Raw genomic sequence first — 22917 nt, forward strand, 5'->3', positions numbered from 1 at the left:
CTCTTTTCTTTCATAATATATCATCAATATTACAATTTTTTTCAAGAAGTTTATAACTGGATTAACTGCAGATGTTGATGTTTCTGATAAAATTTAACATATCGATTTATTTCCAAGACTTGATAGCCGATGCTGATTATACACTTTGGAGTGGAATGGAATACAGAATTTAGGCCAAAGGCTAAGCACTGGGATCTACGTATGAGGTCATTCAGCGCTGAAAGGGAAATTGAGAGCAGAAAGGTTTGAAAGGCGTAACAGGAGGAAAACCTCAAAGCAGTTGCACTATGAAACAGTTGTTAGGAGAGGGTTAAGGACAGCAAGATGGAAGAAAAGAAGATGAACGGAGGTACAGTAAAAGGAATGAAAGGGGGTTGTAGCATAACAACTCTGAAGCTATTTATTTCGGCGCGACGTGGAGCTTGCATCAAGCTCCAAGCTTCAAGCTTTAAAAAATAAAGCTGCACTACCGAGTATAAGCTCTCATAATCCTGACAAATAAGACTCCAAGCGATGGGCGCTTGGTCACACGCTACGCGGATCGATCTCGGGCGATATTTCATGGATACGAAACGTTTAAGTTAAATGCGGACGAAGTCCAAACGGTATCTGAATGCTTTCCCTCTTTTATTCATTTTATTGTAGCTCCGTTTATTTTCTCTTTCTTCCGTCTTACTTTCCTCAACCCTCTCCTAATAATTGGTTCATAGTGCAACTATATATATAATATACACACACATTATATATATATATATATATATATATATATATATATATATATATATATATATACATATATATATATATACAATTTATATATACAATTCATATAATATATATTTATATATATTCCACAATATATATGTACTGAGTATACAATTTGTAATACAATTCTTATAACTGGAATTTCCTCCTGTAATTCCACAATAATATGAATTGTGTAAGTATACATTTTGTAATACAATTCATATAACTGGAATTTCCTCCTATAATTCCACAATAATATGAATTGTGTAAGCATAAATTTTGTAGTACAATTCATATAACTGGAATTTACCCCTATAATTCCACAAAAATATGAATTGTGTAAGTATACAATTTGTGATACAATTCATATAACTGGAATTTCCTCCTAAAATTCCACAATAATATGAATTGTGTAAGTATACATTTTGTAATACATTATTCATATAACCGGAAATTTCCTCATATAATTCCACAATAATATGAAATGTGTAAGCATAAATTTTGTAGTACAATTCATATAACTGGAATTTACCCTTATAATTCCACAAAAATATGAATTGTGTAAGTATACAATTTGTAATACAATTCACATAACTAGAAATTTCCTCCTGTATGCATACATACATACATACATACATACATACATACATACATACATACATACATACATACATACATACATACATACATACATACTGAAATGATATTTCTCAACAAGCAGTATTACAGCTGTAAAACCTTGTAACAATTGAGTACATGTGTTTCACCAAAAGCATCATCATCACCGCCCATTCACTTTCCACTGTATCTTTTGCCTCTTTTTTTTTTTTGTTTGTTTTTGGTCCCTGCAGGGGTCCAAATCAAAATAAAAACTCCCTGGATAAGGGGGAGCTAGACAAAAGCTAGATTATCTATCATCTGTTCCCTCTCCTGAGAGGGGGAAAAAATATGTTTGCATTTGAACAATGGAGAGACTGGAGCGGATGTGAAATAATTGCCCCAGCTGTAAAATATGATATAGATGGTGAAATGTTCATATGTATATATATATATAATATATATATATAGATATATGATATATATATATATATATATATATATAAATTCAGTATATACACTTTTATGTATTACTTTCCTAACGAAGCCAGCTGTCTGTCAGTAGTTACTGAACAACTTGTTTCCATTTGATGTCTTCAGTTTCAAAAAAAGAAATTCTGTGCAAACTCATTAATTCACTGCTGAGGCGAGGGAGTGCTTCAAGAATTGAGAGAGAGAGAGAGAGAGAGAGAGAGAGAGAGAGAGAGAGAGAGAGAGAGATAAAATTATCTCAGCAGCTGGTTAATTTGATCTTTATGCAGATACACGTTTTAATTAACCATGAATTAGATGGACGATCTGCCTACAGCTTTTTATTTAAACTGAGGTCACCCATCCAAGTATTGACCAAACCATTGTTGTTCAAATTTACTGAGCAATATATCAAGGGTTAACCGAACTACTAGATTATTGTAAATAGAAGAAAAACAAGTAAAAAATGCGCCGAAGTGTCTTCGGCGCAATCAGTTTTTCTGTACAGCGTATAATCACTGCTACCGAAAATAGATCTATCTTTCGGTGGTCTCGGTACAATGTTGTATGAAACGCGGCCCATGAAACTTTAAGCAACCACCGGTGGTGGCCTATCCTATATCGTTGCCAGAAGCACGATTATGGCTAACTTTAATCTTCAATAAAATAAAAACTACTGAGGCTAGAGGGCTGCAATTTGGTATGCTTGATGATTGGACGGTGGATGATCAACATACCAATTTACAGCCCTCTAGCCTCAGTAGTTTTTAAGATTTGAGGGCGGACAGAAAAAAGTGCGGACGGACAGACAAAGCTAAAAAAAGAGTAAGTTGAAAAACATAGTTTTTGAGATAAAAAAAAATCTTGAAAAATTTTGGAACTTTTCCAAAGGATTTTCATAAAACAGTTCTTCAGGAAATAAAAAAGAACTCATGAAGAATTGGAAAAAATAAATTTAAAACTATTTTTTCGAGATAAAGAAAAAATACCTTGAAACATTTTGGACTTTTTTCAAAGGATTTTCATAAACCAGTTCTTCAGGAAATTAAAAAAAAAACTCATGAAGAATTAAAAAAAAAACTCATTACCGTAACATTCTGTAACTCAGTTTCGCCGGGAGTTTAGTAACTTGTTTAGAAGCTGGAGAAAACATCTTTGAATATTTACACTCCTTAATATTCTCCGAGACGGAATTTCTTCAAACTAGCTTTCGCGTTCCAGCCAGCACCGTCGCCTTTCGGCCCCCAGAAAATAAATAAATAAAAATTCGAGAAACAGAATAAAGATGGAGAAAGTATGTAACTTTCTCCGCGGAGAAAGTATATAAATAACTTTCTCTGCAGGAGCCGAGTAACCTGAAGACTTCTTATCTTGATGCGGTAATGGACGAGTTCCAACTGGAATCTTTCACATGACATTTTTTACGGCTGGATTCCATTAGGCAAAAAAGTGGGAATAGATTCCGGGAGGAATCTGCATTTAATATTTAATTCGTCTTTGCGATCCCTCCCGCAGCTTATTCTGTTCTCATGCAGCGCAGAGTAGGGCGTAGATTTCGTCTGAAAGGGCACTTTTTGGCACTTTTTTTTTTGTGCACGCAATATTTTCCTGAAATGATGTGTGGGTAAGGGGAAAATACCCCATGAGAATGATTTTTTTGGGAAAATGGAAACTCAAGAAATACAGTTCTCCTTGTAATATAATAATTTACTTACATTTTTTCCATCTGTTTATTAATCTGTTATTTTTTCTTTTTAAATAAGTGATTTCTTCTTTTTGCATTTTCCCTTTACTTCCCGTTACGATTTTTGTAATAAACACCATCACAATTTTTGGAAGCGTCTTGAATTTCAAGTCAGTGACCCCTGTGGTGGGCTTGTTCCATACGAGTAGGGCTCATCTAATGAATAATAATAATAATAATAATAATAATAATAATAATAATAATAATAATAATAATAATAATAATAATAATAATAATAATCTTTGGAAGCTTGAAATTGAAGTCAGTGGTCCCTTTGGTGGGCTTGTTCCATATGAATAGGGTTCATCTGCATAATAATAATAATAGTAATAATAATAATAATAATAATAATAATAATAATAATAATCTTTGGAAGCTTGAAATTGAAGTCAGTGGGCCCTGTGGAGGGCTTGTTCCATATGAATAGGGTTCATCTTCTAAATAATAATAATAATATAATAATAATCATCATCATCATCATTGGAAGCTTGAAATTGAAGTCAGTGGCCCCTGTGGTGGGCTTGTTCCATATGAATAGGGTTCATCTCTGAGCAAGACCCCCAAAGGGTCCAATGACTTGATATTCAAACTTCCAAAGAATATTATGGTGTTCATTGGAAAGAAGTAACAGAAGGTATTAGGAAAGAAAGAAAACAGAGATCAGTTATCAGAAAATAAAAAAATAACCAATTAATAGATAAAGACATGTAAAAAATGTGGCGAAGTTTCTTCGGCGCAATCCAGTTTTCTGTACAGCCGCTACAGCGTAAAATCAAGGCCTTCGAAAACAGATTTATCTTTCGGAGGTCTCGGTATAATGCTGTATGAGCCACGCCCCATGAAACTTTAATTATGGCCCAATGGTGGCCTATCCTCTATCGTTGCCAGAAGCACGATTATGGCTAACTTTAACCTTCAATAAATTAAAAACTACTGAAGCTAGAGGGCTGTAATTTGGTATGTTTGATGACTGGAGGGTGGATGATGAACATACCAATTTGCAGCCCTCTAGCCTCAGTAGTTTTTAAGATCTGAGGGCGGACAGAAAAAGTGCGGACGGACAAACAAAGCCGGCACAATAGTTTTCTTTTACAGGCAACTAAAAGTAAGTAGGTTATTAAAATAAAATTGCTTTGGGGTAGTAATGACATTCCTTTCACTGTAACACTTTTGTGTATTCCAGGAATGTCTTTTTGTATTTTCATTTATTACGCTGGAAGTATTTTACAGTCCGAGAGGATATGAGAAAACGAACAAAGCTCAAACAAAAAGAGAAGATATAATATCCTGTCGTTTCTCCATCCTCCAAAGCAGGAAGGATTAAAATATATCCTACGGTTTTGTTTGCTTTTTATAATTTCATCTTTGTACCCAAAAGGATTAATTGTTACGTACTAAACTAATATATACATTTACAATTTCCATTTGGAGGGAGGTTTAAAATTTAAAAAAATCCTAGATCCTAATAAATCCTAGATCTTGATCCTGATCAATCATATATCCTGGTAAGTCCTAAATCCTGGTACTGTTAAATTCTATTTCCTGATCCTGATGAATAATATATCCTGATAGGAGTATCCTGATCCTGATAAATCCTATATACCGATCCTGATAAATCCAGAAATCCTGATACTGATAAATCCTATATCGTGATAAGTCCCAGATCCTGATAAATCTTAGGTCCTGATAAATCTTATGCGTCCTCATAAATCCTAGATCCTGTTAAATCCTAAATCCTCATAAATTCTGGACTCTGTTAAATCCTAAATCCTGATGCTGATAAATCCTGTATCGTGATGAGTCCTAGATACTGACCCTGATGAATCCTAGATCCTGATGAATCTTAGGTCCTGATAAATCCTAGATCCTGATAAATCTTAAATCTTGTTAAATCCTAAATCCTGATAAATCCTAGATCACGATAAATCCTAAATCTTGATAAATACTAGATCTTGAGATATCCAAAATCCTGATATATCCAAGATCCTGATATATCCTAAATCTTGATAAATCCTAGATCCTGATAAATCCTAGATCCTGATATATCCTAGATCCTGATATATCCTAATTCTAGATCCTTATAAGTCCTAGATCCTGATAAATCTTAGTTCCTTATAAATCTTAGGTCCTTATAAATCCTAGATCCTGATGAATCCTGAATCCTGATAAATCTTAGGTCCTGATAAATCCTTATCCTGGTAAGTCCTAGATCTTGATAAATCTTAGATCCTGATAAATCCTAGATCCTGATAAATCATAGGTCCTGATAAATCCTAGATCCTGATAAATCCTAAATCGTGATAAATTCTAAATTCTGGTAAATTATGAATCCTAGATCCTGATAAATCCTAGATCCTATTCAAATGGAACAAGCCCACCAGAGGGGGCCACAGACTTGAAATTCAAGCTTCCAAAGAATATTATGATGTTCCTTTGAAAGAAGTAGCAGAAGGTAAGAGGAGTTATAGGAAGAAGAGATCACTTATTGGAAAAGAAGAAATACGTTAACAAATTGAAAGATAGATCTATAAAAATGTAAGTAAATTGTTAAAATATAAGAAGTAAAAGAATAAGAAGGAGAAGGAGTAACTAGACGACAGGTTTCAAATGATTAAAATATGAAAAAAAAAAAAAATAAAAGAAGAAAACTAGATAATAGCTTTGAAATCCTTGAAGAGAGATTTCTTTTTTCGCAATGGAGAAGGACCTCTCCTCCCCCCAAAAAAAAAATAAAAAAGCAGAAAACCACTAAGAAATCAGCTTTGAAATCCTTGAAGAGAGATTTCTTTTTTCGCAATGGACAAGGATCCTTTCTTTCCTCCCCCCAAAAAGAAAAAAATTAAAAAGAACACCAGTGAGAAATCAGCCTTAAAACCCTTCCTGCTCCCCCAAAAGAGAAAACCAGTAAGAAATCAGCTTTGAAATCCTTGAAGAGAGATTTATTTTTCCGCAATGGAGAAGGACCTTTCTTCCCCCTCCAAAAAATAAATAAACAAATAAATAAATAAAAAATAAAAGAAAGAGAAAACCAGTAAGGAATCATCTTTGAAATCCTTGAAAAGAGATTTCTTTTTTCGCAGTGGAGAAGGACCTTTCTTTCCTCCCTTCAAAAAAAAAAAAAAGAGAAAACCTGTCAGAAGTCAACTTAGAAATCCTTGAAGATTGATTTCTTTTTTCGCAATGATGAAGGATCCTTTCTTCGCGCCCCCCCCCAAAAAAAAGAACATATTAAAAGGTAAAACCAGTAAGAAATCTTTTCCACAATTACTGAGTAATTGCAAGGCGAATTATGCAGGCTGGGAAGTCCGCCCCAATTACAGAAACCAGAGTTGATGCCCTAATTGCTTAATAACGCGTCTTCGGGAAAGATTAACCGAAATGGCCGAACTTTAAATACAGTGTTTCTCAAAGTCAGTAACGAGCGCCGGGTCCTTTGCAAGCAGTGATTATTTGTGATTATTTCAGTGCCTGCGACACATGTGTGGACAGGTGCACTCGCCACACGTGCACGCAGGTCCAGAGCGATGTGTGAGGGAAGGCATAATGAAGTATGGTGTTTTATAATGGCACTGTGTAATGGCACTATATAATGGCATTGTATTACCAAGGGGAAAGTCGTGTGCAGTGGTGCTTATACACACACACACACACTTGCATACAAATACAGTGGAATAGGGCGTGGGGCTAGCAGCGGCATCCCATCAAAATTTTTGAAAAAGAATATATAAATGTATACACACATATATATATATATATATATATATATATATATATATATATATATATAAATATATATATTTTATATATATATATATATATATTTATATATATAATTATCATATATATATATAATAATTATATTTATATATATATATATATATATAACATCATCAGAGAAAGAAAATGATTTTAATATTAAATGCACTGCAATGTTTCATTTTGAAAAACGTACATAGTCCATTACCATTGTATGTAAAGAGAGAGAGAGAGAGAGAGAGAGAGAGAGAGAGAGAGAGAGAGAGAGAGAGAGAGAGAGAGAGACTCTGATTTCATTCAAACGAAATCTATGCGGCGTTCGCCTCTCTAATTGTTCTGCCGGAAGTAACGTTATGCTCAAAAAGCAATACCGAAATATAAAGGGTCATTTTTTGTGTGTTTTAAAGCGACATATCTATCTATCTATATTTATAGAATATACGTACACTCATCTATATATATATATATATATATATATATATATATATATATATATACATGCATATGTGGATATATATATATATATATATATATATATATATATATATATATATATATATATATATATATATATATATATATATATATATATATATACATACATACATATAGTATATATCATAATTCTTATCATATACACGTAATTATTGTCATTAAGAACAAAGTATGCCCTAATTATTGCTGAGCTATTTTTCCTGTTCATTTCGTTTAAAATCCCGTTTCTAACTCATTAAAAATAACAGGCTCTTGCCTGACAGTTTTCACAATGTGCAGTATTCCCAAATAACGTATTTGAATATTTCCATCATATTGATGTAGGAGTTTCAGATTTTATTGATATACAACTTTTGTAAATGTTTTCGTTCTTACTACTCTCATACAATTCTTCTTTTATTTTAATACATTTTTATCTGTTTATCTATTTATTAATTTATTTATTTTTCTGATTTTAATAAGTGGGATCTCTTCTTTCTTCATTTCCCTTTACTTCCTCTTACTTCTTCCTAATGAACACCTTAATATTCTTTGGAAGCTTGAATTTCAAGTCAATGGCCCCTGTGGTGGGCTTGTTCCATATGAATAGATTTCCAATCCAATAATAATAATAATAATAATAATAATAATAATAATAATAATAATAATAATAATAGTGATGCATCATAATCCAAGTCCAGTACAGGTTCTTGGTATAGTTCTGGCATTACGAAAACTTGGCCAGACATGGCCCAGGTATTACCCAATTCCTTTGCTGACCCCTAACTTTGGGCAGACCGGGTACAGCGTTCACAGGAGAAGTTAGACTTTGAATATTAATTAATAGTGGCAGGATCATGTGTGTGTGCATATGTATGTAACATATATGTATATATATATATATACATATATGTATGTATATGTATATATACATTATATATATAATATATATACACATATGTATACCCTTATACATATACATACCCACACCCACAAAAAACTGAAGTACACAGGTATTTCGCCAGTCATTCTCAGCGTGACGTCACGTCGCGGAGGATGAGAAGAAACTATATATATAAAACCTGGCTCCTCAGAATTTTTAATCATCGGCCAATGAAGTCGTGTGTGTGTGTGTGTGTGTGTGTATTTCGAAGGTTGGCGTAATCTCCTTCCCGTAAAATGAGCTTCTTCTCCGCCTATCCTCCAACAATGTTGGGGGCGGCGCCCCCTCCATTAATTCTTCATTTTCTCGGTCCTTGACTCCCGGCCCGGAAAGTTTGTGTCATTCTTTTCCTTCAAGTAAAACAATTTTTTTTTCTTTTTCGTTTTTAACATTTTTGTCGTCGCGACAAAAAAACATTATCTTTCACTATTTCTATTTTTACTGATGCCAGTCGTTACACTTTAATACTCATTGATTGATTGAATGATTGATTGAAAGTTAATTATCTGTGGCGTCTGGACATCGTAGTGATTCTTTTATTGTTTTCGATATAGGTCATGTTTCATAAGTTGCGCATCGGACACACACTTTTGATTAATTCAGTGATAATGTGAAAGATATATATATATATATATATATATATATATATATATATATATATATATATGTATATATATGTATAAATATTATAAATATATTTATATATATATATATATAATTTGTATATTAATATACTTATTTATATATATAATATATATATGTATGTATGTATATATATTACTGAACGCTTTCACTTTATTACTGAATTTAATGTGTGTCTCTGAAGCACAACTTCTAAAATGCGAAATTCATATATTGAAAACAACATAACTGAATGAATACGCAGCACAGGTGGCTCGGATAATCTAATATTAAATCAATCGATCAATCACTCAGTCACTCAATACCGTCGAGATATCTATGTGTTAAAGCGTAAAGACTGACATCTAGAGAGAGAGAGAGAGAGAGAGAGAGAGAGAGAGAGAGAGAGAGAGAGAGAGAGAGAGAGTGAAAGATAATATTCTATTTCGCGACGAGAAAAATACAAAATTGTCACAAACTTTCCGGGACGGGGGTCAAGGACAAGGAAAATACTGAAGAATTAATGGAGAGGGGCGCCGCCCCCAACATTGTTGGAGGAAAGGTGGAGAAGGAGCTCATTTCACGGGAAGGGGATTACGCCAACCTTCGAAATGAAAAGGTGCGGAGATGTCTACACACACACACACACACACACACAGGATTGTTTGATTAGGTGATGATTAAAAATTCTGAGATTCAGGTTGTATAAATAGTTTCTTTTCCTCATCCTCCAGTATTTTATGATTAAACATATATATATATATATATATATATATATATATATATATATATATATATATATATATATATATATATATAAATATATATATATACATAAATATATATATATATATATATATACAGTATATATATATAATGTCTATCACACGCTATTTCCCATCAGGAAAACCTCGCTCCAGAAAGCTAAGCTTACACCCCTTTTTAAAACCAGTACTGCGACCACCAACAAAGTCGTTCAACTACCAGGTACTTAAATCACTCTCTGTGCCAAAAGGTCACAGCGGTTTTTTTGATGGACCTACCCTGTGCCCGCGTCCCGGTCAGGAGTCGAACCCGGGCCCACTGGGTTAGTGCAGAAGTGGAGGAATTATGAATCATGACAAGTGTTAGGTAAGATGGAAATGGCAGTGAAAATGTTATAAAAATCGAGGAGGAGGAGGAGGAGGAGGAATGAGAGACGGAGAAACAGAAAATAAGTAGAAGGGAAGAAGGAATCATTGAGAGAAAGAGAGTAGAAAGTCGGAAGAGAAGATACAAAGACGAAGAAGTGAAACTAGAATAGGAGAAAGTAAAAGGTTATAATAATAATAATAATAATAATAATAATAATAATAATAATAATAATAATAATAATAATAATAAGAAGAAGAAGAAGAAGAAGAAGAAGAAGAAGAAGAAGAAGAAGAAGAAGAATGAGAGGAAGAAGAAAAAGTAGAGGAAGAAGAAGGAGAAGGAGAAGAAGAGGAACAAGGATTAGAAGAAGAGGGACAAGAGCAATGAAAAAAAAGAAGAAGAAGAAATAGAAGAAGAGGGGAAAAAGAAGAGGGAAGAGAGGAAAATGAAGAAGAATAAGAAGAAGAAGAGGAGAAGGAAAAGAAGAAGAAGAAGAAGATTAAGAAGAATAAAAAGATACAGAGGTGATATCCAATAAGTGAGAAGAAAAGACGCGGTGAGACAACACTTGCCTGTTTTCTGGATGGGTACACTTAAGAACTCCTCCTCCTCCTCCTCCTCCTCCTCCTCCTCCTCCTCCTCCTCCTTCCTCCTCCTCCTCCTCCTCCTGCCTAACCTTGGATGGCGTCCAATCAGATGCACTTTTCTCGATTCCATCAATTCTGTGGAATTTTTCACAGTGTCGACCAGAAGAAGAATTTTCTCGCCTCTTACCGATATTTTTTGCTCTCTCGCGTTTTATTTGAAGTGGATTGTAGAAGGGGATCGCAGGTCGTGGAGTTTGACAGGGTCTTTTGACATATGTATGTGTGATATATATATATATATATATATATATATATATATATATATATATATATATATATATATATATATATATATATATATATATATATATATATATTATGTGTTTGATAAATATACATACATGTATATATATATATTTATATATATATATATATATATATATATATATATATATATATATATATATATATATATATATATATATATATATATAGTTTTATATATTTTCTTCATATACATTATACGTATCTGTACATCTTTGTCCATTAGTGTATTTGAATGCTAACAAAAAAATAAATCACTCGTACATTGTAAATATATATATATATATATATATATATATATATATATATATATATATATGTATATATATGTAGATATGTATAAATATGGATATTTGCTTTACATAACATACTTATGGAGGAAAATGTATATTTAGTTCCAGTCTTCATCCTAGTGCCTATAGATACTATTTTATATGTAACAACTTTTCTTTATAACTACTCATTCATGCAGGTATTATGTTGTATAGATACTGTTTCTACAGGTACTACTTTTACAGTTATTATTTTCGTCACCACTCCCGGGAAGGTAATATTTCTTTCGAATTGTGTCTCATCTCTTATCAAAAACTAATTTAGCTTTCTCTCCTTTACAGGTGGGTCTGCCGCTTCGTTTGTGGTAAGGCTTCATTGTTTCCTTATTCTCTTGTTTATTTTTTTGTTTGTTCTTGGAAATAGATCAATTAGAATAAATGTAATATTTAAAAGAATGAAGTGAGATTAATGTAGTGTACTTTCTCCTCCATGACAGTAGATTAGCCTCTGTCAGATAATATTTGCTGGTAAGTGAATCATTTGACGCTACAGTATGTAGATATCATACACAATACTTTATTCATATAATTTGGGTCCCCAGATATCAACTTGCGGGCACACGCGTTTATTAATTATAGTCTTTGCAGCGTCCCTTCGGCCCCTAGCTGCGGCCCCTTTCGTTCCTTTGACTGTACCTCCGTTCATGTTCTCCTCTTCCATCTTACTTTCCTCAACCCTCTCCTAATAATTTATTCATAGTGTAACTGCAAAGGGTTTTCCTCCTGTTACACCTTTCAAACCTTCTTTACTATCAATTTCCATTTCATCGATGAATGACCTTATAGGTCCCAGCGCTTGTTCTTTAGCCTTGATTCTATATTCTATCGTATCCTATTGGTCAGGGAAACGTTCGGTAATTCTCTCCCATCCGTGTCGTAATTCATAAATCATAATGCAGAGTTTGAGGGGAAACGTAAGGATTTATCTGCCTACCGTGCGGTTTGGAAGTATTCCGAACTCGTTATCATATTTTCCTATCTTCCCCTTTTCTTGTTTTCCCTTAGGACTATAAAGTAGGCCTCTTATACTTGGTAGGTCTATAAAAAAAGGAGAAAAAAATACGGGGAGAGAAGAATGAGAAAATATGGGGAGGGATTTTGATCCCACGGGGAACAATAAACTCGCCTCCTGCAGGAAGTTATTGGAGAGAGAGAGAGAGAGAGAGAGAGAGAGAGAGAGAGAGAGAGAGAGAGAGAGAGAGAGAGAGAGAGAGAAGCAAGTAGAAATTGGTTCCCCTAAAAAGCTGTAGGGATTAGAAGCAGGGAAATAATAAGGGAAAAAGCCACGCAGGGGAGTTTCTTGATTTCCTCGGGAAATATATAGGAAATTAGAGTTATATGGTTGCTTATGTGAAGTCAGGAAGGATGGGTTTATATATATATATATATATATATATATATATATATATATATATATATATATATATATATATATATATATATATATATATATATAGATAGATAGATAGATAGATAGATATAGATATATATATGACTGTGAAATATTTTCCATTAAATCAGAATTCCATCTAAGAAAAGAATCCCATGAAAATGCCAAAAGGTAGAAAGTTAATGCTATATTTCAGAGACCAATCTGTCTCTCTCATCAGGCAAATAATGAATGAGAAATTACAGAAAAGCGGTATTTATACCAAGACTTCCAGAGGTCAGCCGTTACGTCACTCAAGTTGACAGCTTCTTAATCTTCTTAATCACCAGATGGAGGAAGATTTGATCTATAATATCAGAGTCCCAAGCTCCTTTTGAAAGGTTCATCGTATTTCTTTGTTTAATCAAAGCTGATTCTACCATCTGGCTTTTGAACCGACAATTGCTGTTATGAATTATGCTGGACAAATTCCAGTTTATTCTGTGATTATGGTTATTTATGTGGTTAAAAATAGCTGAGCTCTGTTGGCCATACCACACTGAACGTTTGTGTTGCATTAATCTCTGGGGGAGTGAAAAACTTAATGAAACATTTTGCAAAAAAAAGAATAAAAAACGTAAACAGCCGAAGTTTTAATTCTCTTCGGAATATCCACCAAACCCTCAAAAAAAAAAAGAAGTAAAAGAGAAAGATAAAAAAAAAAAAACTGTTCAAGTACCCAATTTTCGAAATCCAGATTCAGGCGAGACTATAAAACCCACTACGAGATCATTAAAAAGCTTCATAAGAGGATTATACACCCATACTAATTTCATTTTTTTTTTCGGGCGAGCGGACATGTATATTCCACCGCCGCCAACGCCGCCGCTGTTGTAATAATAATTGTAAGCATGACAAATTCGTTTAACATGAGATGCGGATTATCGAAGTAATTAGAGTTTTTTTTTTTAGATTCCAGATTATCGAAGTAATTTTTTTTCTCTTTTTTTCAGATGCCGGATTATCGAAGTAATTAGCTTTTTTTTTTTTTTTTTTAGATGCCGGATTATATAAGTAATTCGCTTTTATCTGGAAAGAATCGTCATCAGGCTTCACGGCGAGACGAATTAGCATAACACGGGGTATAATGCATATTTTATGCGGACTGCCAATTCATATTCATTAATATTCATTAATACTCACTAAGTATATTCTAGAGAAAAAGGGATAAAACAACAGCGAGTATATTATTCGCCCCGATAATTCGGCAAGTTATGAAAAAAGGGAATGTTTTGAAAAGGCCATTATTATTATTATTATATTTTCAGCGTTTTTGTCGCCATTCCATCAATTTCGGATTATCTGCATTATCAGATAATGTATGGAGGCTTATTGTAATTGCAGTTCCGTTTAGTGACGCGAGTGGTTAATTAGATGGTGTTCGTAAAAATAAACAAAACTGCCAATATATTCATCTCCGAAGGCCGCCGCTACCGCCCGGTTATACCTGCGCAGGCAAAACTGAACCCGCTAACGTTCAGTTGTACATGCACAGTCATGCCTGCACAGTCGGCCTGCGCAGACAAAAATGAACCCACTAACGGTCAGTTATACCTGCGCAGTTATGCAAAACTGAGCATCAGTGGGTCCCTTTTGCAGTATCTGCAAAATCAGTTGTAAGGCAGGGGAAAACTGCAGTGTCTACCATTTTTCTGTTTTGTATTTTTGCAGATACTGCAGTCTTCCAATTTAAGGCAGAATGGGTCCCATTCTTCAATGCTATAATTAGGGGGTCATATTTGCAGTATCTGCAAAATCAGTAGTAAGGCAATGGAAAACTGCAGTGTCTACCATTTTCCTCATTTTGGTATTTTTGCAGATATTGCAGTCTTCCATTTTAAGGCAGAATGGGTCCCAGATCTTCAATGCTAATTTTAATGGTCCCATTTGTCTTGGGATCTGCAAAATTCTTAAGGCATGGGAAAATTTGCAGTGTCTACCAAGGCCAATCAGTTTGGGATTTTTGCAGATACTACAGTCTTCCATTTTAGGGCAGAATTCACGTACAGATCTAATGGAAAGGTAATTTTAACGGAACCTTGTCTTGGCTAGCTGCATAAGTTCTTGAAATTGGAATGTATACAATTTAGGTATATATAATAAGCGCTGGGACCTATGAGGTCACTCAGCGCTGAAATATAAATTGACAGTAAGAATATATTAAAGGTGTAACAGGAGGAAAATATATATATATATATATATATATATATATATATATATATATATATATATATATATATATATATATAGAGATATAGAGATAGAGAGAGAGAGAGAGAGAGAGAGAGAGAGAGAGAAAAGCATAAATGCACACCCACCACATAAACCCTTACGTACGTAGCCTACACGTAAATCATTTATGAAACGGGTATAATTCATATTTTTCAACCTGCGACGATTCTCTATCGTATAAGCTGACCCAGTCCTGCGTAGCTTTTTTTAAAATCTCTTTTTTTTTATTACTTTCCTGTGAGCAAATTTCCGAAATCCTCTCAGCCAGTAATTAAATGTGTGCTGACCCGATTATTCTGTTGGATTAGCGGCCGTGGAAAAATTTTTGGGAGATGTCGAAAAGATACAAAGTTAATATTTTCTTGAACGGAAGGTCATCGGAAATGTCTGTTAAGCCGGTGAATGAGGTCGCCAGAGAGGATTAGCAGTCATATATTGAGAATTATTATTAATTTTTATTGTTATCATTATTGGAGTCATTATATTTTTTTGGCCTGATTTATCTAAATGTGAAAAGTCAGGGTCGTAATGGGGTCACAGGTCAAATAGGAATATAGGATATGCTTTTAGTATAGTTTGTTACTTTTGTTTCTACTTTTGGCTTCTTGTTACTTTTGTTATATATATTATTTGCATCCACTGTGTTTGTCTGCATTGTTTATCTAAATGTGAAAGGTCAAGGTCATAATGGGGTCACAGGTCAAAGAGGAGTATAGGATCTTCTTTTGGTTTAGTTTGTTCCTTTTGTTTCTATTTTTGTGTTCTTATTACTTTTATTATATTTGTTATTTTGATCCACTTTTTCTGCCTTGTTTATCTAAATGGAAAAGTCAAGGTCATAATGGGGTCACAGGTCAAATAGGAATACAGGATGTTCTTTTGACTTAGTTTGGTTCACTTGTTCCTATGTTTAGCTTCTTGTTACTTTTAGTATATTTATTATTTTATTCTACTTTTTCTGCCTTGTTTATCTGAATTTAAAAAGTCAAGGTCATAATGGGGTCACAGGTCAAATAGGAATATAGGATAAGCTGCACTTTAGTTTGTTCCTTTTGTTTCAATTTTTGCTTATTACTTTTATTATATTTATTATTTTGATCCACTTTTTCTGCCTTGTTTATCTAAATGGAAAAGTCAAGGTCACCATAGGATCAAAGGTCAAATAGGAATATAGTTTGTGCTTTGGCTTAGATTGGTTCATTTGTTTCTATGTTTGGCTTCCTGTTGATTTGCAAGTGTGGCCTTCTTTCTGCTTTGGGAGAGATAGGAAAACCTCTTGTTTGGTCGGACTGCACAGCCTTGGCTGCGGTTTGCGGTCTCCGAACGCCCTTCTTACTAATATAATAAGTTCTAGTAGTAGTATTAGAAGCAGACCAGGATAAAATGTATCTTATACAGTAATTATTTTAGTTCATCGATTATTTTCAAGTTCTGTGTGAAATCCAGATATTTTTCATTCTAGTATATTTATAGAAGTACTTAGTTTTCATCGAAACAAATTCTGAATAATAGTAATAATGACAATATCTATTATTATTATTATTATTATTATTATTATTATTATTATTATTATTATTATTATTATTATTATTCATTTCTAGCGTGTCACTCAGATAGCTTTGGGCAATCAGCGTTGATAAAGATCGACCTTCCCCTATTGGCTGGGAAGATTTGTCATTGATTTTTATACCTAAGCAGCTTTTGCAATTGGTAATGGATGGTATTTTGATGGGATATATAAATATATATATATATATATATATATATATATATATACATATATATACATTTGTATATTATATATATATGTATATATATATATATATATATATATATATATATATATATATATATATATATATATATATATATGGATATGGAGACAGTGTGTGTGTGTGTGTGTGTGTGTGTACATATAATAAAAAATATTTCTCCCACACCAAAATAGACACAATTCACATTGCCACCCAACCGCGCGTACAATTTAAACAAACTCCTGTCTACACACACATCAAATACCGTCCTAAGCAATCAGCGCCGTGTGTGTATATATATGAAGCTGGGTGGAAACTCATAACAATATATAATTTAACTTCAATAGTCAGTGACGTCCAACTTGATAAGCTGGCAGTGCAATCTATAATAATTCATGGATATTATGGACCCATTGCATGCCCCCGAAAATTATTAGATATATACATATTATATCTTATATATTATATTGCTGTTCCTGCTGCACTGACGTATTGATTAGAGTGTAGTGTGGCGTTTGTGGCGAAAATGATAATGCGAGTGGTTTTGAAAAAGAAAGATTTGTTTTCAGTTTCTTGAGTTGTAGGAGAAGTGGAGCTGATGTTTTTTTTTTGGCGGGGGGGCTTAAATATTTAATATTTTCATAAATTTGTCAGTCACCAAATATATTAAAATGTTAGGGAGGGGATATTGTGCAATACAAAGCTTGCATATTGGTATTAAAAGTGTTGTTATTATTATTATTTTTTTTTTTTTTTTAGGTGCTCAAGTATATTATATTTTCATAAGTTGATCAGTCACCAAATATATTAGAATGTTATGAAAGGGGTATTGTATAACCAGATGCATGCACATAGGTATTTTTATTATTATTATTATTATTAATATTCATTTTTGGAGGGGGCTTAAATATTTAATATTTTCACAGATTAATCAGTCACTAAATTTATTTTAATTATAGGAAGGGGGAGAGGTGTATCATAGTGCATGCATATAGGTATTATTATTATTGTTTTTTTTTGGGGTGGATGTTGCTCAGGTATTTTATACATTCATAAATTTATCAGTCATTAAATTTATTTTAATGTTAGGAAAGAAGAATTGTATAACAGAGTGCAAGCACATAAGTATTAAAGCTGTTATTATTATTATTATTATTATTATTATTATTATTATTATTATTATTATTATTATTATTATTGATTCAGGTATTTAATATTTTCACAGGTTTATGAATCATTAAATTTATTATGGTGTTAGATAAGGAGAATTGTGTTTTAGAATGCACGCAGAAAGATGTTAGAAGCATTATTATTATTATTATTATTATTATTAATAATAATAATAATAATAATAATAATAATAATAATAATAATGAAAAGTCTACAAAACTTCACTATCCAATGGAGAATAGTAGAAAAAGCCCCATTTAGTAAAATTATGTTTTTTTAACCACTAATGCCGCTCATATTATGATTGTTGATTACATACATTCAGTCATTGTAGACTTGTAATGAATATCTGTGTATATGGTATTGGTCAGTCAGCTTGATTTACACATCTTTGTGTGTCCTAAATTTATTATTTCCCGATTATTTTTTTATATTTCTCTATAAAAATTTAGTCTTTTCATCATAGAAATGAATCAACGTTTGGCCATTTGATATTCAGTTTTACGATCTTTGGTCGTATGAAGTTCGATAGTTCAAACGACTTATAGATTGGAAATATGACTCTCGAAGCTATTTTCGGGACGATATTATTATTATTATTATTATTATTATTATTATTATTATTATTATTATTATTATTATTATTATTATTATTATTATTATTCAGAAGATGAAACCTATTCACATGGAACAGGCCCCTTGACTTGAAATTCAAGCTTCCAAAGAATGTTAAGATGTTCAGTAGGAAGAAGTAAGAAGTGATAAAAGGAAATACATAAAAGAAGAGATCCCACTCACTCATTAAAAAAGAAAAAAAAATAAATTAATAATTTAAGAAATAGATAAAATTGTATTGAATTTCAATGAGGATAGTATTAGGGTAGCAATGCATTGCACCTTCTCTTGAACTTTTGACATTATAGACGGGAGTAAATGCAGTCACTTGAAAATGGATTACAGATAGTATTTTGTAAATGCTTTTGTTGCTCTTGATTTAGCTGGCATTAGCGAAGCACGGGCTCTTGCTCATAAAGCAGCTTTAAACTAACAGGTAGCACGATAGAGTTTGGAACCACATTTCGGGAAATTCGCGAAAATACAAAACAGCGCGTAGTTTCTTTCGCAAAATATGATATACATTGGATTGTGAATGCCGTAAAAAGCCGAATGTATATTTATGTATATTTCAGGATTCGTTTGCGATCTCAAAGAGAGTATTCACGAGGCGTTTAAATATTAATAAAGCGTTTTAACTGTAATGTAGGGTGACGCTGGATCACCCCTTCCCTCCATTCACCCCCCCCCCTCCTTCTGTATTATTCAGTTGTGTCTACGTTCTGCGTTCAGCGCTGACATTCGGGTCGGGTCTTCGGGAGTGTTTGTGGAACCCGGGTCCGGATATTAAATGTTCCCGGATATTAGGAGACGGTACTACGATTCTTGGCTGTATTTGTCCAGGGAGGTTTTTTTTTACTGACGTCAGGTTATGTAGAGTACTGTTTGTTTAGCCTTTAGGGGGAATCTCTCTCTCTCTCTCTCTCTCTCTCTCTCTCTCTCTCTCTCTCTATCTCTATCTATATATATATATATATATATATATATATATATATATATATATATATATATATATATATATATATATATATATATATATATATATATCTATGTATATTGTAACATGCTCCTACTAGAAGCACGCTGTACTGCTAGTAATAGCAATCTGTACTGCAATGAGTAGCACGCTCTACTCTTACTGGTAGCAAACTACTGCTACTAGTGGCATGGTCTGCCCCTACTCTTACTGCTAGTAACAGCAATCTGTACTGCTACTAGTAGCACGCCGTATTGCCACTCAAAGCTGTATTCTCTACTGCTAGTAATACTAAACTGTATTCCTACTACTACTAGTAGCACACACTACTCTTGCAAGTGACAAACTTTACTGCGACTAGTAGCACACACTATTCCTACTAGTAGCAAACTCTACTGCTACTAACGGCACGCTCTGCTCCTACTAAAATCACCCTCTACTGCTGGTAATAGCATACTGTACTCCTACTAGTAGCATGCTCTATTCCAACTAGTAGCAAGCTCTACTGCTACTAGTAGCATGCTCTACTCCTGCCAGTAGCAAACTCTACTCCTACTGGCAGCACACTCTGTTCCTACTAGCAGGGTGCTCTACTGCTCCTAGTAGCAGCAACCGATGCAAAAACATCGATAGCATTAAACAGAACGTAACGACGGAAGCGATGATATATAATAGCACTTTCTCGCCATAATCCATAAATTCGAAACTCCACCGAAAGATCATTATTACAGATTAACCCCCTAATTAACCATCCCTCCTAAAACTCCCCCTCAACACCCCCCACCCCACCCCCGGCGAAGATGAGCGTAATTATTCCGTCATATTTTTGTGATAACGTCGATATTAACGAAGCTATAACTCCCCCTGTATCGTAAAGAAGAAGAAGAAGAAGAAGAAGAAGAAGAAGAAGAAGAGAAGAAGAAGAAGAAGAAGAGGACCTCCTTCCCCCACCCCTAACCCTCACCACCCCCCAAACACAGGAAGTTTGGCACCAACTGCAGAGGTGGTCCAAAATTTGTTAAGTACTCACGTCAAATATAATTATGTAGACGAGATCAAATATGCAAAATATGCAAATTCCTCTCTCTTTCTCTATCTCTCTCCTCCAAGTTGTCCGCTGATATAGTGGTTAGTGTCGTGGCATGCCACTCAGATGTCGCTGGGGGACGGATGGGTCCGCGTCTCCCCCAGGGCGATGAATAAAAATCACTGCCCTTGTGTCATGATCAGTTACTGCCGCAGTGTCGGGTCTGATGCGGTGGGAAGTTAAAACCAGTATATTCTTTGGAAGCTTAAAGAATTTCAAGTCAGTCGTCCCTTTAGTTTTGTGCTTGTTCCATGCGAATAGGTTTCATCTACTGACATAATAATAATAATAATAAAAATAATAATAATAATAATAATAATAATAATAATAATAATAATAATAATAATAATAATAATAATAATAATAGGTAGATTTCTACATCTCTGCGATCCTAGACGAGAGCCGAACACTGTCTATATTCAGAAAGGCGAATGACGATGCGTTAAGCTACGACGATAAGTCACGTCGGTTTAACAGACAGGCCTGTAATGTAGAGTAAAGGCTGATGCTTTGACAAGACAGACTGACAGATTGACAGTTCTTCTGCTACTTCCGTGGTCTGTGCGTGGCCATGCCTGTCCGCAAAATGACTGTTGTAACAGACAGGTTTATACACAGTGTTTATATATATATATATATATATATATATATATATATATATATATATATATATATATATATATATATATATATATATATATATATATATATATATATATATATAGAGAGAGAGAGAGAGAGAGAGAGAGAGAGAGAGAGAGAGAGAGAGAGAGAGAGAGAGATTCCCCGTAAAGGCTAAACAAGGAGTACTCTACATAACCTGAAGTCAGTCAAAAAAAAAAAAAAACTCCCTTAACAAATAAAGCCAAGGACCGTACTAACGTCTCCTAATATCCGGGAACATTTAATATCCGGACCCGGGTTCCACAAACACTCCCGAAGACCCGACCCGAACGCCAGCGCTGAACGCAGACACAACTGAATAATACAGAATGAAGGGGGTTTTGGGGGGGAATGGGGGGTGTTTGATCCAGCGTCAACCTACATTACAGTTAAAACGCTTTATAAATATTTCAGCGCCTCATGAATACTCTCTTTGAGATCGCAAACGAATCCTAAAATATACATAAATATACATACGGCTCTTTGCGGCATTCACAATCCAATGTGTATCATATTTCGCGAAAGAAGCTACGCGCTGTTTTGCTATTTTGGCGAATTTCCCGAAATGGAGTTCCAAAAATCTATCGTACTACATGTTAGTTTAAAGCTGCTTTATGAGCAAGAGCCCGTGCTTGTGTAAAGCCAGTTCAATCAAAAACAACAAAAGCATTTGCAAAATACTATCTGTAATCCATTTTCAAGTGACTGCATTTTCTCCCGTCGATAAAATCAAAAGTTCAAGAGAAGGTGCAATGCATTGCTACCCTAATATTATTCTCATTGCAATTCAAGACATTTTTATCTATTTCTTAATTTATTTCATTCTTTTTTAGTAAGTGAGTGGGATCTCTTCTTTCTGTAATAATGGAGAAGCAAATCCAAGTTATGTATATGTACATAAATATATGTACATATACATAACTGTGGATTTGCGTCTCCATTTTAAGACTCATACTACTATGAGCATTTTTTTTAATAATAATAATAATAATAATAATAATAATAATAATAATAATAATAATAATAATAATAATATCGTCCCGAAAATAGCATCGAGAGTCATATTTCCAATCTATAAGTCGTTGGAACTATCGATCTTCATAAGACCAAAGATCGTAAAATTGAATATCAAATGACCGAACGTTGATTTATTTTTATGATGAAAAGACTACTATTATAGAAAAAAATATAGAAAATTTTTCGTGCAATAATAAATTTAGTACACACAAAGATGTGTAAATCAAGCTGACTGACCAATATC

At 33.5% G+C, this 22917-nt stretch overlaps 1 long non-coding RNA gene across 1 annotated transcript in view; it reads left to right on the plus strand.

Moving 5' to 3' along the window:
* Window positions 1-22917, plus strand: part of LOC136831167 (uncharacterized) — a 380924-nt gene that overhangs the window by 277965 nt on the left and 80042 nt on the right. Inside the window, exon 4 of the long non-coding RNA XR_010850789.1 lies at window positions 12013-12035. This is a non-coding gene — a long non-coding RNA (uncharacterized lncRNA). The remainder of the gene's footprint in view (window positions 1-12012; window positions 12036-22917) is intronic.

This window comes from Macrobrachium rosenbergii, chromosome 48 (assembly GCF_040412425.1).
Source record: "Macrobrachium rosenbergii isolate ZJJX-2024 chromosome 48, ASM4041242v1, whole genome shotgun sequence".
NCBI classification, from domain to species: Eukaryota; Metazoa; Arthropoda; class Malacostraca; order Decapoda; family Palaemonidae; genus Macrobrachium; species Macrobrachium rosenbergii.